This window comes from Schistocerca serialis, chromosome 4, assembly GCF_023864345.2.
Source record: "Schistocerca serialis cubense isolate TAMUIC-IGC-003099 chromosome 4, iqSchSeri2.2, whole genome shotgun sequence".
Classification (NCBI taxonomy): domain Eukaryota; kingdom Metazoa; phylum Arthropoda; class Insecta; order Orthoptera; family Acrididae; genus Schistocerca; species Schistocerca serialis.
Window position 1 is genome coordinate 893,479,980 of NC_064641.1, and position 5,741 is coordinate 893,485,720.

The 5,741-nt window shown below is 45.0% G+C and overlaps 1 pseudogene; it reads right to left on the minus strand.

Annotated features, from left to right (window-relative positions):
• Positions 1-1,561: 1,561 nt before the first annotated feature.
• On the minus strand, positions 1,562-1,679 carry LOC126476202 (5S ribosomal RNA; annotated as a pseudogene).
• Positions 1,680-5,741: the final 4,062 nt, after the last annotated feature.

The following is a 5,741-nucleotide window of genomic DNA, read 5'->3' on the forward strand; positions in this document are numbered from 1 at the left end:
TATATCAGATGTGTTTTCCCGTGGAGGAATCGGTTGACCTATGACCTTGCGATCAAATGTTTTCTGTTCCCATTGGAGAGGCACGTCCTTTCGTCTACTAATCGCACGGTTTTGGGATGCGGTCGCAAAACAAGACACTAAACTTATTACAGTGAACAGAGATGTCAATGAACGAACGGACAGATAATAACTATGCAAAAATAAAGAAAGTAAAATTTACATTCGAGGGAAGACTTGAACCAAAGACTTCTCGTTCAGCAGCTGCTGACGGTACCACGAGACCACGGTGCTCCTAAACTTACATTGTCCATTATGTTGCTTATATGGGTCATGGACTACTCAGTTTGTATATTTTGCTTATTTTTTCACAGTTCCACACAACTTCTTCTTGTTTTCTCAGTTGATCTGTGTTCAGTTTATCAAGGCCTATCCACTGTGCCAACTTATAACTAAATCTGAGGGGGGTGCGATGGGGAGGTTCCCTTGTAAGAAGCGATGGAATATGGCAGGCTCGGAGTGCTGCCAAAGGGTAAGTGCAAAAATTTGAACAACCCTAAATGTGCATTGACCACAAACACAAGAGACTCCTCATCTAGCGGAATCTGCAAACACGCAACGTGTAAGTCCGTTTTCGAAAAATAGCGGCCTGCACCAAGCCTGCCCATTAATGCCTCAGGGTGAGGCAATGGATAAGTATCAGTTATTGTTAGTGGATTCACAGTGGATTTAAAGTCAACACAAAAAATACCAACTATAACACCATTGACTTGCGATACTTAAAGTTCACTTGCAACTTTGTCTGTAAGTGCATGGGGGACCGGGCGCGCCAGAGAAAACCTAGGTTGTGCATTGTCCTTCATTGTAACATGCGTCACAAAATTATTTGCTCTGCCAAGTACATCAGAAAATAAATCAGGAAAGCCCTCAATCAGTTAGTAACACTGCTTTTTGGATTCAAAGCAGAAACAGAAAGTACATTGTCCTGAATACGGAGAACAAACAAATCAAATGAATCTAACCCACAAATATTTTTACAGTCTCACGAATGCAAAATTGTAAATAAGACTGTAGTGGTGTGAGACTGGAATGTGGGAGGAAAACTACAAGTACCACGCACTGGAATGACCTGACCGTTATACGCAGTAAGGTGCATGCAAGATTTTGTCAACTGTGGCGAGAGCAACCGTTCATAAGTGGTATGATTGAGAAGTGTAACGGAAGCTCCAGTGTCTAACTGAAGTCGCAGACAGTGTCCGGCAATGAGTAGGTTTACAAACAGTTGTTCGACTATCGTTGCACAGAACGTGGTTGGGGTGAAGGCACAGCCCGAATTTGATCATTAATAGTACCAGTAGCAGCAGCACTCCGTCTTCAGGCCGCAAGTGGCCCATCGGGACCATCCGCCCGGCGTGTCATCCTCACTGCGGATGCGGAGAGGAGAAGTGTGTTTTCAGCACACCGCTCACCCGGTCGTTATGATGGTTTTCTTTGACCGGAGCCGCTACTAGTTGGTCGAGTAGCTCCTCAATTGGCATCATAAGGCTGAGTGCAACCCGAAAAATGGTAACAGCGCATGGCGGCCCGGATGGTCACCCATCAAAGTGCCGGCCAAGCCCGACAGCGCTTAACTTCGGTGATCTGACGGGAACCGGTGTATCCACAGCGGGAAGGCCGTTGCCCAGTACCAGCAGCCATTTTAGAAAAGACTAGATTCACTGAGTGAGAGGATGCCACGTGCTTATGAGAGCGAATGTGGGTAGGGTTCTTTTGATGTCGCAAGTACACAGACTGTACGTGAGCTGGCTTTCCACAAGCAAAGCAAATCGCTTTCCTTGGAGGGAAATGTTGTCTTGTATGCGTGGAAAAGCAGGGGGCCATGATTTAAGAACGGAGAAACGCGCTGACATTTGTTTACTGTGTCGACGACGTGGTGGCCTGCTTGCACCCGGTGGTCGGTCACGAGGCCGCAACTGTTTGTCACTTCGCATTACACTGCAAATGGGAGCTGCCTCAAAGTTTTCCACAGCACTATCACATGAGTCCCGATGTTCAATAACTTGTAACACTCGTTTCAAAGTAGGATAAGAATGTTTTAGCATTTGTTTAGAAATCCTGCTGTCTGGCACATTGTACATAACTGCATCACGAATCAATGCGTCACTACAGTACTGTCCGCAGCTACACTGAAAACGACACAGTCTTGTCAAATCCTGAAGTCCAGTGACGCACAGACGGTATGTCTGTTCTGGCTTTTTCCCACAAGCAAAACAACTTGTAACAAACTGCAGAAACCTGTATCTGATTCTCGTGATGATGAATGAGGGCAGAAACTAAATCTTCAAAAATTAGCAACTCCGGCCTCCTAGTCAGGAATAACTTCTAAACAAGGCAATAAACTCCTGTGCCGATCTTTGACAAGAAACTAGGAAGTTTCACAGTACTTTGCACTTGATGCATAGCACAATGAGCGTCGAACTGAATGTACCACTTGTTCCACTGCCGGCCTCAGTGGGCGAGCAGATCCAAGCGCGTCAGTCTGGAACTGCGCGACCGCTACGGCCGCAGGTTCGAATCCTGCCTCGGGCATGGATGTGTGTGATGTCCTTAGGTTCGTTAGGTTTAAGTAGTTCTAAGTTCTAGGGGACTGATGACCTCAGACGTTAAGTCCCACAGTGCTCAGACCCATTTGGACCTTTTTTTTTTTTGTACTTGTTCCACTCCTCTGCTTCTTCATTGTAAGTTCGTAACAGTGGACGTGGCTTCCGTGAATGTGACTGGCTGTCGTGGTAGAGTTGATGCAGCAGCAGCTTGTGCATCAATGAGCTGCTGGACGGCGATCATTAACTGCGACATTTGGTGGTACTGAAACTGAATAAACTGCGTTAGATGAAAGCCAGCTGCAACCAGAGTTGTACGCTCCGGTAGTGTAGGAGGCGGATTGGAGGCATTTTGATGAGAGTAGCGACGCAAAAAATTAATTATAAGCAATGCAAGTACACAAACAGCAGATACGTTGCGGCTAGTCTGCAAGAAAGAGCACAATTAGTAGCAATGCTCCTCTGAAAGGAAAGAGAGGAATATTAGTGACACGCTGTGATGGAACGGCGGATTGCAAAGGCAGCGTTGGCTCCGTATTCTTCAGTTCCAGATATTGCGCCGGCTACTGTGGGAGTCAGCACCGACACAAAAAAGAAAGGAGAGAAGTTGCGATGAGCGGTGGCAGGAATCCATGTGTTCTGTCTACTTCAAATCAGTCCGCGTATTTATCCCTTGGCTTGTGAGTCTACAAGTAGTTTCAATCAATCCGTTGTCAACACTACCAGATTATTCCTCTAGTGTGTGTATACTATCTTCAACCTCTCTGCAATTATGATGAGATCTCAAGAATCATACAAGACAGAAATATTTTGTAAGCTATTCTAAGTGGGTCTAAAATTTTGTTTTCTACGTACAAGAATAACGTTATTCCGACATGTTTACTGAAGGGATTATCTTTAGTAAAAACTTTTCGAACCTAAACATCGTTATGTTGGAGTATATAGCCGAAAGCTAGTGTAACATCTCGATGATTTCAACAGTTTAAGTTCCAAATTAAGTAAAGTACATGGCGGCGCACGAAATGTGTTACCAACTGTTTCTTTCACAATTTACGACGCACATTAGGTATCCCGCTGGGATCTCTACAGCAGTATCAGCAGAGCTTGGGAAAACAAATGAGTTAGGAAATGACGTGTAATTCACGATACTGCCGCTAGGAGACTAGTAAGCAGCAATGGCTGACAATGGAAGACTGACGACACAGCAACGATCGGCAATTGTGTTACGTTTTCATGAAACGAAAAGCCTTGTTGTGACTCAGAGGCGTTTTCGACAACTGTTTAACACACGATGGGTCCTTGCAAGAAGACCATCCACAGGTTGTACGATAAATTTGTACAGGAAGGAACAGTATTGGAAGCGAAACGACCTCAGCCTAAGCCTGTTTGTTCGCCGGAGAATATTGAAGCGGTACGAGTTGCTGTACAGAGAAGTCCGGGGAAATCGTGTAGAAAGGCAGCAGTGCAACTTTGAATACCAAGACGCTCCGTTCAACGCATTGTTAAAGGTGACCTCCATATGTACTCATACAAGATCACCTGTGCACAGAAGCTCACTGAAGAACACAAGCAGCAGAGACTACTGTTTGCTCAGTGGGCGGAGGATAGGGAAGAAACTCTCAACAACGTTTGGTTTCCAGACGATGCGCATTTCCATTTAGACGGTGTGGTTAACAAACAAAATGTACGCTTTTGGGCCACTGAAAACCCACAAATGCTTCATGAACGACAACATTATGCTCCGAGGATTACAGCGTGGGCAGCAATTTCCAGTCACGGACTTATTGGACCCTTTTTCTTTGAAGAAACTGTGAACAGCAAGCGTTATTTGAGCATACTTCGCAATAGCTTCATTCCATAGCTTCTTGCTACTGCCTTGCCCTTCAATACGCAGTGGTTCATGCAAGACGGAGGAAGGCCACATACTGCAAACACTGTGTTGGAGTTTCTACACGAGCATTTCGACATGCGGATCATTTCACTTAGGTTTCCAGGTCGCTTCAATGACGGACAAAATTGACTCCCCAATAGTCCAGACCTCAATCCATGTGACTTTTTTCTTTGGGGTACCTAAAGGAAAAAATTTTCCCGAAACTTCCACGTGATTTAATGGAGCTCAGAAGACTTATTCTTCAAGCTTGCAGAGAAATTACGTAAGACATGTGGCGTAGGGTAATCACTAACTTCAGTGCTCGTTTGAAGGAAGTTAGGAAACAGAATGGTGGGCATATTGAGCATGTGCTGAGTGAGAACAAATCTCCATGGACGGCTCTTCATTGTAGTATATGTTCCTTTCAGATTGTATTGACAATAAAGTTTATATTCAAAAACAAAATGGTAACACATTTCTTGCGCCACTCTGTAGTATGTGTGTGTGTCCGGATATGAGGCAAATAGGCGATATTTACAAACAATAATCTCATTCCGCGTGGCTGAGCACTTTCAGCGCTCCTGGTCGTTACGTGGTGCTATGACGTTTCCTTACCGGCACTCCTGATGCCATTTGCGCATCTCGTAAAGATCAGAGAGATAAGAGACTAGAACGCCGCTCCTACAGGATCCCGGACGGTAGTTGATGTAGTACTCAAAGGTAACTGTTGCTCGAAGAGACACCGTACTCTAAATGAAGTCCGTATCCCCATAAAAAGCAGCTCCGTCCGCCATAACAATAAAGTCTTTTGCCTTGCAATCAGGTGTACGCCCCTTCACTTGCTGACTCTTAAGCAGCTTGACTCTGTGGGTTATTGCTTATTTATTCAATGGCTCCGAGGTTGGTCTCTCAGGGTTCAGAGAACTCATTCCAAGTCATTACACAGCAGAATGAAATCAAACCGGTCAGAGGGAATCGAAAGCGGTACCTTCGAGTAAGTAAGCAGAGTCGCTAGCCGCTAAAGCACAGAGACGGTCGCTGAAAATCATCAACTCGTTTTCCTGGGCTTCAAGCAACATTCAGGGTCCGCGCACGATCAATACTCACCCGTCTTAGATTTAGCAATTAGCATTTTCCATTGTCATTTCACCCGCTACATTAGCTTTTACTGTTAGATTCAACGGCATGTCGTGTTCGCTGGTTACAAAAAGTGTAGCTTTTATACTACTCGTATATTCTTTCGGTGGTTCATCAGTTGATGTACCTAGTTTTTT